At 39.2% G+C, this 13,490-nt stretch overlaps 1 pseudogene; it reads right to left on the minus strand.

Moving 5' to 3' along the window:
• Nucleotides 1-6,116: 6,116 nt before the first annotated feature.
• Nucleotides 6,117-13,165, minus strand: LOC129066937 (tigger transposable element-derived protein 1-like; annotated as a pseudogene).
• Between the last annotated feature and the right edge of the window lie 325 nt (nt 13,166-13,490).

Below are 13,490 nucleotides of genomic sequence, written 5' to 3' on the forward strand. Positions count from 1 at the left end.
GGAAGGTGGGGGTACAACAAGCAATGTGAATAGTTAGGTGTTCCTGAAACATGAAGAGTGAAACAGAGAGTGATGGGAACTGTTTGGCCCGCACCCTTGTTAAGGCCTGACTACCTTGAGAATAAACAAATCCCCATCTTCTTACTAGCCTCTAGGCTTACTGTTAATAGGAAAAAATGAATAAAGTAAGTGGAAGGAATTGTGTCAGAAATCCAGAAACCTAAGATTTCAGAGGTTTAGGGGGTGCTATATGTTGAGAAGCTCACCTCTGAATCTCGGACTCAAGTGGGCCCCTCCAATGAAGGGATGTGCCCTTCACGCCGTCAGTAGTTTAGGGGAGGTTACGGGTGTTCTTAGTGCATGGTGCTACAATGTCTGCTAGGGATTAGATAAAACCTATATCTAGCCTCAATTTATTTTTCTTGCTCGGGTTAGTGCTGTTGTACCAAATCCCCTGAAGAAACAAAGTCCAAGTGAAATGTGCTAAGGCTACCTCAGGCCTCTGAAACCAAAGCATTCATTGCACTTTGGTGCTGTGTGTAAAAAATAAGCTAAATGGTCAAGGTCTTCATGAAATGTAACCTCAGACAGCTGTGAAAGGCTCCAGAATTTTTTGAGACCAACCATGACATAAAATGCTAAAATTATGTCGGACCTAAATTAAAAGGAAGGTCAGGACATAGCCATGTCTGAATGGAAGATATAAAGCACAGTGAATGCAAATTGATAATGCTGAGGCAAGAGATCATTTATTGCTCCTTCATTTTTCTTTTAGGGAACAAGCAATAAATTGAAATGAATGAGCCAATTCATACCTAATCTACATACAGCATCATTTCTCCTGAAGGTTCACCAAAGATAGAAATCGAATAGAAAATAAAAAAGAAAACCAACCTACTTCATCCTCAATTGATCTTGCTGAGGAAGGGCTCAGAATTTTACCTGAGGGGCGAAACAGCAGGATACAAAGTCAATATTCAGAAATCAAAGGCGTTTTTTTACACCAGCAATGCAATAGAAGAAGAATAAATCAGAAAAAAAATACCATTCGATATAGCAACAAGAAAAATAAAGTACCTAGGAATAAATTTAACCAAGGAGATAAAAGACCTGTATGCGGAAAACTATAGAACACTGAAGAAAGAAATTAAGGAAGACACACATAAATGGAAGCATATACCATGCTCATGGATTGGAAGAATTCATATCATCAAAATGTCCATGCTACCCAAAGCGATTTATAGATTCAACACAATCCCTATTAAGATACCAATTATGTATTTCACAGAAATAGAATAGACGTTTCAAAAATTTATATGGAACCAAAAATGACCCCGAATCGCCACAGCAATATTGAGAAAGAAAAACAAAATAGGAGGGATCACAATACTGGATATCAAACTATATTACAAAGCCACTATACTCAAAACAGTCTGGTACTGGCACAAGAACAGACCCATAGACCAGTGTAACAGAATAGAAAGCCCAGAAATAAGCCCAGGTCTATATGGGCAACTAATATTTGACAAAGCGGGCAGAAGCATAAAATGGAGCAATAATAGCCTCTTCAACAAATGCTGTTGGGAGAGCTGAACAGCTACATGCAAAAAATTGAAATTGGATCATCAGCTGACACCATACACAAAAATAAACTCAAGATGGATCAAAGACTTAAATATAAGTCGCAACACCATAAATGTTCTAGAGGAGAACATTGGCAGGAAACTCTCAGATATCCCATCCAGCAATTTTTTCACTGATATGTCTCCTAAAGCAAGGGACATAAAGGAAAGAATAAACACATGGGACCTCATCAAAATAAGAAGCTTCTACATGGCTAAAGAAAACATCAGCAAAATGAAAAGGGAGCCAACCATATGGGAAAATACATTTGCTAATGATACGTCAGATAGAGGTTTGATCTCCAAAATATATAAAGAACTCACTCGACTCCACTCCAAGAAGACAAATGATCCAATCCAAAAATGGGCAAAGGACCTGGGCAGACATTTTTCCAAGGAAGAGATACAAAGGGCCCAGAGACATTTGAAAGGATGCTCGGTGTCACTAGCCATCAGAGAAATGCAGATCAAAACCACAATGAGATACCACCTCATATCAGTCAGAATGGCCATCATAAACAGATCAACAAACAACAGGTGCTGGCGAGGCTGTGGAGAAAAGGGAACCCTAGTACCATGTTGGTGGGAATGCAGACTGGTGCAGCCACTGTGGAAAGCAGTGTGGAATTTCCTCAAAAAGCTGAAAATGGAACTGCCTTTCGATCCAGTGATTCCCCTGCTGGGACTATACCCTAAGAACACCAAAACGCCAATTAAAAAGAACCTATGCACCCCAATGTTCATAGCAGCACAATTTACAATAGTCAAGTGTTGGAAGCAACCTAAATGCCCATCAGTAGATGACTGGATCAAAAAATTATGGTACATTTACACAATGGAATACTATGCAGCAGAAAGAAAAAAAGAACTACTACACTTCGCAACAGCATGAATGGAACTAGAGAGCAAAATAAGCCAGGGGGCAAAAGACAAATACCATATGATCTCACGTATAAGCAGAACCTAACCAACAAAACAAAGATGCAAGGAAAATAAGACCAGCAACACTGAAAGGAAAAGAAGCCAACAGAGACAAGAGGGAAGGAGGGAGGGGTGGGTGGGGGAAAAGGACAGGAAGGGGCAAGTCAAGGAATATATAGCAAGGTCTCATGGGCAAAAACCAAAGTGGGGAAGGATTGAGGGAGGGAGGGGGGGAAAAATTTTACCCAAGAAACACTGTTTTTAAAATACAAATTCTGAACTACAAAACCTGAAACACAAATTCTATTCTTGTGTGAATGTTCTTAACTTGTATATTAACGCTCAGTATCCATACAACACATGAAATCACATACATACGTGTATACACTCATACTCCCAAACATGCACTCTATTATTTATCTGTTATCTATCATCTATCTATCTATCTATCTATCTATCTATCTATCTATCTATCTATCTATCTATCTATCATCTATCTATCTATGCTTGATAGTTTTTCTCCTCATGCTTGCATCTGTCCTTTTCTTATTAACATTTATGTTTGCTTAATTGTCTTCTAAGACATTAAAAGTTGTCACTTTAAGGAAGATTGTAAAAAGATCCTATGCAATTCTCTCTTTGGAAGTTGCAGACTGTCAAGAACCATGAACAGTTAAAATTTTACCCTAAAAATATAGCTTGCAACAGTTTCATGGGTGCTAGCAGAAGACATGAGATTCTTGTACCAGAGACAAAGGACTTTATTACTCATGGCACGACAGACCTTATGGGCTTCATGTGCGAACTGGTTCTCTTTCCCCCATAGTTCCCAGGGAACAATGCAAGGAAGCTCAGGTGGGTGCTGCACATTCAGTAGTTTTGTGTCCCAGATGATAAACCGATCAAAGAAAATGCATTCTTTTAAATGCATTTTAAATGCAGCCCCTTTTAAAGGGGCTGTCAGCAAACATGCTTAACTTTTGCCTCAGAGAGAGACACATTTTCTTCATTACTCTGGGCAGAGAAAAAGTCTGCCCTCTGTCTCAGAAGGAGACACCCTTTGTATTTTCCAAAAATGTTTGCTTAACAAAGGCCCTTGAAAAGATAGTCCAGAAAAAAAAATCTGTCAGTGACTTATGGCAGAAACAAGAGAGACCTAATGGGAATTGTCTCTCAATACAGACTTGCTTCTATAGTTCTGAACACATATGTTCATATTATTAATAGTCCAAGGGATAAATACTTAGTTTACTTATCAGTTCCCACAAAGTTCTCCTATCAGACAAAAGCTGTATTTTTCTTTTTAGTTTTTTTAAAATTAGTTCTGGTACAGAAGCATCTGTCTCTTGCTCTATGTTTTATCCTTAACATCCTGAGCAGTTTTTCAAATATGTACCACATTTGGACAATCTCTTTCAGTCTTTTCCTCTTTTTCAGCTGCAGTCCTATGCTACTTGGCTGAACATCACAGCTCTAATTTTTATTTGTAGTCAACGTCTGCTGCAATTGATAAGTCAAATGGTCTGTGTTTTAGAAGAGCTCAGTAGGTGATGATTCTAACAGCATTTGATTGATTTGCCTTTGAACTTTTTTACATTATGCAGTGTTCTTCCTTACTTTTTCAAGATCCCTCTGAGTATACTTGTGTACATACCCTTTTATCTAATATCAGTTTCGCACTGACAAAAGATCATGCCTCAGGAAAGCAATGCTCCAAGCACCTGAGTACCTTATACAGCTTCGTGTCCAGTGCTCTGGTCTTAATTCATAAATCTAAGAAAAAAGTTTTATTTGCTTTTTTCTACTGTAAGCAAGAAATTTTACTCTTAAGGTAATAAAAATGATAGCAAATATACCCTAATTTTTGCCTTGAGAGGAATTCAAGCCTCTTCAAAATAAACTCCTTGGAAGTCACAGACTCAACCCAATTTTTCTGTCTTTCCTCAGAATATTTTTGGAATTCTTTTCAGGATCTAACATACATTTTTGGACTGTCTGCTGCAGTAGCCAATCTTTATCCTTTAGCACTGGATTTTATTTTTGGACTAGTAAAAAGTTATATGGATCCCAATTAAAAAAAAACAGATAAACAAGCTGGGTTTAAAAATATGTGAATATGTGCAATAAAGTGATATTCATATGTGGTTGATAAATTGGCTGTGAACATGAGTCCCGCAGAGGAGTTCAGTGTGTTCCGGTTTTTCAATGCTGTAGGGGAAATTAAAAGCCTTCTTCCCAAAAAGGATTGAGACCACCTTCACTAGAAGTATAAATGGCAGAGAATTGTCGAGATGTACTTTTTTCTCTGATGTGTCTTTAACAGGAATCACTTTTAAGCTAAAGAGGTGCTCCTGAAGGAGGGACTTTGTCGGTGGGTGTCCCCTGACTACTGCCAGAGCCACCAAAATCCCTTCTGGACTTGCCTTCACTCCTAATAGAATGTCTGTTAATTCCCCCTTTCCCTATATATGTACCATCCTTTTTCTTTCTTTTTTTTTTTTTTTTTGCTTTATCTTGTTTTTAAAAGATCATATGTTTGCTCAGAAGTCATGGACATTTGTGAGTAAATTCTACAACCCACATGGCCTTGAGTTAAATATAGGTACCTTACTTAGCCTTTCAGCTGAAATTTACTCGAATATAAAAATGGGAATAGTAATACCGCATTCATACTATGGTTTTTAGATTGATGAGTTAGCATACTTGAAGGCAAATGACAACATTGAAAGGGAATTGATGATCACTTTTTCCTCCCTTTATTTTCCTGCTTGCCCTGGCCACAGTCCTCTGTTTTAAATATCTTTTTAGCATTCCCCTTAGGACAGAAGAAATGGATAGAAATTTCAAAGTTCGTGATGGCTGGGCTGTCAGCTTCAAATTTATTCTCAAAAGGCATGACTATTTCAAGACAAAGACGCAAGACAGAGAAAGGACCTGTCTGTTCCTGCCAACACCTTCTCCGTGTGGAATATCAATGGATGCCTGTGGCACGAAGACACTACAAACTGACCCACTCCACAGTACTGGGCTGGGCTTCAATCCTACGATGTTAGGCGCAGAGACTAACAATTCCCCAGTATGAACCGCTTCAGCGGGGGAACCATCAGGGAAAACCAAAGACCACTCTTCGGTGGAGTAATTGGAGGTAATGTGAGCGCTGGAACAGAAGAATAAAACCGATTTGCCCTTCCTCAAGTGCGCCCTTGGACCTCGCCACCTGGTGGCGAAAGCGGTTGCTGCACCCAGGACAGGGGCTCTCCTCAGTTCAGCGGCGCGGGGGGGGGGGGGGGGGGTCGGAAAGTGCGGAATGTGGGAGGGGTGAAGTAGCGGGGAAAGAGTTTCTGAAGTTTTGATTATTCTATATGTCTCCTCCTTCCAGGCCATAGAAAATGTTGGAAGATTCTGGTGGAGGGAGTAGCATGCGGATGGCATAAATGTGCCTCTTCGGCGGCTTTTGCCTGGTCGATTTCCAAGCAATCTGAGAGATTGCTGGAAGGATCTGGGTTCAGCAGGCTCCAGGCGGGTCCCACTCTCACGGTATAAAATCCCAGGCCAGGCCCTTCCTTACGGACTTCAGGCTTCTCTGTTTGAACTGCAGTTATTTTCAACTGTTAGGGTGCTGGTGGGAAGTTTGAACGCTAGGTTAGATCGGCGTTGCTCCGCGCAGTCCTGAAGCTCTAGGGCAGGAAGAGCTACCCCCGGGTGCGGCCTTGGTGTGCCTGCGCTGTCCTTGTCCTGCTCCCATGGGAACCCTCCCGTGGGAACCCGTCGCCCCAGCACCCACGGGCATTGCTGGCTACCTCTGCGCAGGAGAACCTCCGACTCGCTGACCCCAGCCGTTAAGAATGAAGAGACGAAGTCAGTGTTATCACGGTAGTGAGTAAAGTAACCTTAAATTATTTTCTGTGCACGGCCCATGCCAGTGAGGGGCTGAGCGGGGATTTGCAACGAAGCTCAGCTGATTCCAAAGATCTCGCCTTCTCACTTTTCCTGTGAATGCACCGTCATTGCGGGATACAAGCCTGTCAAATCTGCATCTACAGCTCGGTGTGCAAGTGACAACAACGAGCCCTGAGAAAAACAAGGGCCTAAACAGTGAAGAAGCAAATTGTTTTTCTCAAATGTTTGAGAGAATCATTTACTGCTCAGCCAAACTATAACTGCAATGATTTTTGAACATTAACTCAAATTACCCGTGGTAATTTTTTTCCTATTCTCTTTTCCTCTCAAACACTGAGCACTCATTAGCTATCACAGAATAAATACTTTCATTAAATGAAACACCATTATTACATCCCAGCCACCTGACTGCTGGTAATAAAGCACCACCAAACTTGAGAATAGTCTAGTTAAATAAAATACAAGCTGTATTAAATGCCACAGAGCTGTTGGCTCTGATTTAATCTTTCCTACTCAGTGTACCGTGTTAGTCACTGCTCATTTGAGTGGCAGTATTTTTTATTCTATGACTGTTTCCACTAGACTTGGTGTTTGATCAAAATAATTGGACAGAGGTGGAATGGTTTTGAGGTTTTATTTTTTCCTTTTCCTCACTGAAGTATTCTCACTGGGAAACAGTATTAGAGAGAAATTTTGGAAGTGGTGGGGCCTTTTATTTGGCTTCAAGTTCAAATCTTCTGGCCACATGTAGGCCTGTCTCACACCAGTACCCCATGGCCTCTGGCTGCGAAGAGACCCACATTCTGGCTAGAAATCTGCCAAAATCAGGTACCACTTCGACTCAGGAGCTAGAAGTAGAGATTAAAAGAAACATGGTGTATTCAGCATTGTTTTGGCATGCTGATAGCTTTATTTCAGGATGGTAGGTAATAAACATGAAAAAAATGATATGCCCTCCAGGAAGTAAAATGACAAATAACTCAGTTTTATTGATGAACACGTCCTAGTAAAATTCAACCATTTTTTCTCATCTCTCCCTTCAAAGAGTTACCCTTTAGAGGTTGATATAGCTGTACAAATCTTTGACAAATGTTTCAGCAAAAATTTAAAAAGTGCTTCCCAAATATAGTTAATTAAACAAAATGAATATAGAAAATAGATGTACTTTTTCTAAATGTAATGTGTCTTTTGATAAACTGGTTTGGATTCTTTTGGTTGCAGGTAATAGAGACACCATTGAGACCCACTGAAGCAAAAAGAGAAAGGATACCAGACAAATGTCCCAAGTGCGTTGGATGCCCAAGTATATAATAGAACCAAAAGCTGTGACGTCCACTGGGCTTCAGAAATGGGGCACAGGATGGGGCTCTTGTAGAAAACTTGGGAACCCCTCCTTCTGTGTCTTTTATATTGGCTTTTCCTCATGAATATACATTTTAACTTGTATATTCATATACATTTGAATATACATTTTCCTCATGAATATACATTTTTCCATGAATATTTTTTCCTTTGTGCTTACTCCCAAGTTTACACAGTGAAGCATAACTTTCAAAGCCTAACTTTGTCTGGGGTGACCAAGTCAAAATTACTGCTTCATATTGGGATGGTTGGGGCAGGTCGCAAACATTTCGATGTATTTGCCTTGAGAGGTTTTGTAGGAGAGGTTTGGTGCAAACTCAAAATATTGACCTCTTGTACTTTGAACTTTTCAGATAATGAATACCAAGTTGCCAAAGTTTTAAACACTTATGAAGCTAATCAAATGAATTAACAGAATAATTAAATGGATAGAGCTTTGCCACTAAATTAAAATGCTCCTAGGATTTATTTGGGAAGCAGCTAACATAACAGACAGAAAAGTTAAATGTTGACTCTGGCGGGGTTTTTTTGTTTAAATTTGAAATCCGACTCCATTACTGACTGCCAATAGAATTGCTCCATGCCCAAGTTACCTTATCTGTATAATGTCAGCAACAGAATCCATTTTGATGGATTATTAGGAGGTTAAAAGGAGTTAACACACATTTAAGGTGCTTTTTAACAATGCCTGGTACATAGGAACATGCAAAAATGTTAATTCCTCTTCCTAGTTTCCTTTTGGATTTCAGCATGAGAAATCAATGTCATTTTTTTCTTACCCCACTGAGGAACTGTGGAGCAGTACAAGACCCAGGTTTTGTGCATGAACTTGGATTGAGCTCTTTATGCAGTTGATACCAGCTTTGGTTGCCTTTGGTGAGAACTTAGCAGATCACTCAAACTCATAAACTCTTTGATAAAGCAAATAGTAAAGAACTGAGCAATATCCAAAAGTCAGATTAGGTACTGAATTCAATTTTAACTTTATGACACTAAATGAATCTATATGACATTGGGAAATTTCTCTTTCACCCATCATATAAGGAGACAGATGCAGGTGAAAAATGTTGCATCTCAAAATTATAATAATTTTATGTATACATAAAATGAGGAGGCCTGTAAGTTAGGAAGTAATATGCCATTGTTTTCAGCTTCATAAATATGCATTTCTTCACATAAGTTTTCAAGTTTTCCTAGGCTCATGAATAATTCCTGGGACATAAATTTGGCACATATTTCTTTCTTTAAAAATATTTTTTATTAAATTTATTAGGGTGGCATTGGTTAATAAAATTATATAGGTTTTAGATATACAATTCTGTAATGCATCACCTGTATATTATATTGTATGTTCACCACCCAAGTCTCCTTCCATCATCATTTATCCCCCTTTACCCTTTACTACCTCCCCCCACTCCCATTTTTCTCTTGTAATTGCCAAACTGTTGTCTGTGTGTATGAGCTTTTGTGGGGGTTTTTTTTCTTAATCCTTTCACCTATTTCGCCCAGACCCCAATCCCCTCTCCTCTGACAGTCATCAGTCTATTCTCTGTATCTATAAGTCTATTTCTATTTTGTTAGTTATTTTGTTCATTAGATTCCACATTTAGGAAAATTATGATATTTGTCTTTCTCTGACTGGCTTAATTCATTAGCATAACACTCTTCTGATCTATCCATGCTGTGGCAAAAGATAAGATTTTCTTCTTTTTTATGACCACATAGTATTCCATTGTGTAAATGAACCATAGCGTTTTTAGCCACTCATCTACTGATAGATACTTGGGCTTCTTCCAAATCTTGGTTATTGTAAATAATACTGCAATGAACATAAGGGCGTATATATTCTTTTGAAATAAAACATTTTTTTAATCCTCATCCAAGACTATGTTTTTATTGATTTTATAGAGAGAGGAAGGGAGAGATAGAAAGGGAGAAAAACATTGGTGTGAGAAGGAAACATCAATAGGCTGCCTCGCGTACATGCCCCGACTGGGGACTGAATCGACAGCCTTTCAGTGCACAGACTCAGGCTCCAGCCTCCTGAACCGCTGGCCAGGGCAGCACATAATTTTTATATAGGGTTTATGTGTTTGTCCATCTGTTGTGCAATCATTGGATCATAGCAGAACATCCATGCAGTCAAAAAAGAAGACCTATTTCTACTTCCAAATCTGTGTTCACAAAACAATGGATTCATTGTCAGATGCTGTATTTGATGATACAAGGGAACGGTGGGACAAGTTGCCTACAAGAACAAATTCCATCCCTTGTTCATCATCACTTTCTCTTTCATCCGTATACAAACACACCTTGGAGATATTGCAGATTTGGTTTCAGACGACTGCGATAGAGTGAATGTTGCAATAAAGCAAATCACACAAAGTTTTGGTTTCCCAGTGAATGTAAAATTATATTTATATTCTACTATAGTCTATTAAGTGTGCAATACCATTATATCTTTAAAAATTAATTAAAGAATGGTTTATTGCTAAAAATTGCTAACCATCATCTGAAACTTCAGTGATTTTTTTTACTGGTAGAGGTTCTTGACTTGATATTCATGGCGGCTGACTGATCAGGGTGGTGATTGCTGAAGGTCATGGTGGTGGTGGCAATTTCTAAAAATAAGACAGCAATGAAGTTTGCTACATTTATTGAGTCTTACTTTCGCAAACAATTTCTCAGTAAAATGCAATCAATGCAGTGCGATTTGATAGCATTTTACCTACAGTAGAACTTCTTTCAAAACTGGAGTCAGTCTTCTCAAACCCTGGTCCTGCTTTATCACTTAAGTATATTTAATATTATGACAGCTGTCAGAGGGGAAGGTGTCGCAGGGCTGGGGGGAAAAGGCAAAGCAATTAAGCAAAAAAAAAAAAGTTTTATATTCTAAATTATTTGTTGTCACTTCTGCAACTTTACAGCATATTCACCAAGAGTAGATTCCATCTCGAGAAACCACTTTCTTTGCTCATCCATAAGAAGCAACTCCACATTCATTAAAAGATTATAATGAGGTAGCAGCAATGTCACATATTCAGACTTCACTTCTAATTCTAGTTCCCTTGCTATTTTCTGCACATCTGCAGCTACTGTCTCCACTGAAGTCCTGAACTCCTCAAAGTCATCCTTGAGGGTTGGAATCACCTCCTTCCAAACACCCGTTAATGTTGACATTTTAAACTCTTCTTACGGATAACAAATGTTCTGAATTACATCTAGGATAGTGAATTCTTTTCAACCTTTTCAATTTACTTTTCCTAGATCCATCAGAGGAATCACTATCTCTGGCAGCTACAACATTACAGAAGGTTTTTCTTAAATAAGGAGACTTGAAAGTTGAAATTACTCCTTGATCCCTGGACTGCAGAACAGATGTTATGTTAGCCGACATGATAACGTTCATCTCATTGTACATCATCTCCAGCAGAGCTCTTAGGTGACCAAGTAAATTGCCTATCAGCTGTAATATTTCAAAAAGAATCTTTTCTTCTGAATAGGAGGTCTCAACAATGGGCTTAAGATACCCAGTAAACCATGTTATGAACAGATGTGCTGTCATCCAGTCTCTGTTGTTGCACTTACAGCGCACAGGCAGAGTAGATAGAGCATAATTCTGAAGGGCTCTAGGGTTTTTCAAATGGTAAATGGGCATGAGTTTCAACCGAAAGGCACCAGCTGCATCAGCACCTAGCATGGAAGTCATCGGCCTGTTCTTTGAAGCTTTGAAACCAGGCATTGAGTTCTCTCCAGCTATAAAAGTTCTCGATGGCTTCTTCTTACATGTAAGTCTGTTTGGTCTACATTGAAAAATCTGTTGCTTAGTACAGCCACCTTTGTTAATTGCCTTAGCTAGATCTTTTGGAAAACTTGCTTTAACCTCTACATTAGTGCTTGTTGCTTCATTTTGCATTTTCATGCTACAGAAATGGCTTCTTTCCTTAAACCTCATGTGCAAACTTCTGCTAGCTTTAAACTTCTCTTCTGTAGCTTCCTTATCTCTCTCAGCCTTTGTAAAATTGAAGAGAGTTAGAACCTTGCTCTGGTTTAGGTTTTGGTTAAATGAAAAGGGATCCACCCATATGGGAAAATATATTTTCCAATCATACATCAGATAGAGGTTTGATCTCCAAAACATATAAAGAACTCACATGACTCCACTTCAAGAAGACAAACAATCCAATTAAAAAATGGGCAAAGGACCTGGGCAAACACTTCTCCAAGGAAGAGCTACAGAGGGCCCAGAGACTTATGAAAGGATGCTTGGCATCACTAGCCATCAGAGAAATGCAAATTAAAACCACAATGAGATTCCACTTCACACCAGTCAGAATGGCCATCATAAACAAATCAACAAATAACAGGTGCTGGCGAGGCTGTGAAGAAAAGGGAACCCTCGTACACTGTTGGTGAGAATGCAGACGGGTGCAGCCACTATAAAAAATGGTTTGGAATATCCTCAAAAAGCTAAAAATAGAACTGCCTTTTGACCCAGCGATTCCATTGCTGGGATTATACCCTAAGAATCCCAAAACACCAATTCAAAAGAAGCTATGCACCCCAATATTCATAGCAGCATAATTTACAATAGCCAAGTGTTGGAAGCAACCTAAATGCCCATAAGTAGATGATTGGATCAAAAAATTATGGTACATTTACACAATGGAATACTACGCAGCAGAAAGAAAAAAAAAACTACTATACTTCGCAACAGGATGGATGGAACTAGGGAGCATTATGCTAAGTGAAATAAGCCAGGGGGCGAAAGACAAATACCATATGATCTCACCTGTAAGCGGAACCTAACCAACAAAACAAAGAAGCAAGGAAAATATAACCAGCAACATTGAAAGAAAAAAGAAACCAACAGAGTCAAGAGGGAAGGAAGGCGGTGTGTGGGGAAAGGGAAGGGAAGGATCAAATCAAAGAACATGTATAAAGGACCCATGGACAAAGACAAAGTGGGGAAGGATTGAGGGAGGGAGGTGGGGGAGGGGGGCAGGGGAAAGTGGTGGCAGGAAGGTGGAGACAAAAGTATTTGAACAAAACATTAAAATTAAAAGAAAATAAATAAATAAATAAAGGAATGTTGTGGTTGATATGCGCTTTTATCCAAACCACTTAAACTCTCTCTGTATCAGCTCTAAACTTGTTTCTCTTTCTTTAATTTGTGTGTTCACTAGACTAGCACTTTAAATTTCCTGCAGGAACACTTCCTTTGCATTTACAACCTGGCTAACTGGCCCAGGAGGCCAAGCTTTTAGACAATCTCAGCTTTTAACATGCCTTATTTTTAGCTTTTGATTTAAGGTGAAACACATGACACTCTTACTTTCCCTTGAATGCTTAAAGGCCATGGTAGAAGCCCAATTTCAATATTGTTGTGTCTCAGGGAAACAGAAGGCCCACAGGGAAAGACTGGTTGGTGGAGCAGTCAGAACACACAACATTTAGCGATGAAGTTTCCTGTCTTGTATGGTCATGGTTCATGGCACCCAAAACAATTACAATAGTAAATCAAATATCACTGATCACAGATCACATGACAAATATAATAATAATGAAAACATTTGAAAACGTTGGAGAAAAGTTTGAAATGGGACACAGAGACTCCGAGCAAGCCAATGGTATCGGAAAAGTGGCACCGAAAGACTTGCTGGATGCAAGTCCATTAGTTGCCAC

Source organism: Pteronotus mesoamericanus, unplaced genomic scaffold (genome assembly GCF_021234165.1).
Source record: "Pteronotus mesoamericanus isolate MK-2021 breed Mesoamerican mustached bat unplaced genomic scaffold, CSHL_Meso_final contig_20, whole genome shotgun sequence".
NCBI lineage: Eukaryota > Metazoa > Chordata > Mammalia > Chiroptera > Mormoopidae > Pteronotus > Pteronotus mesoamericanus.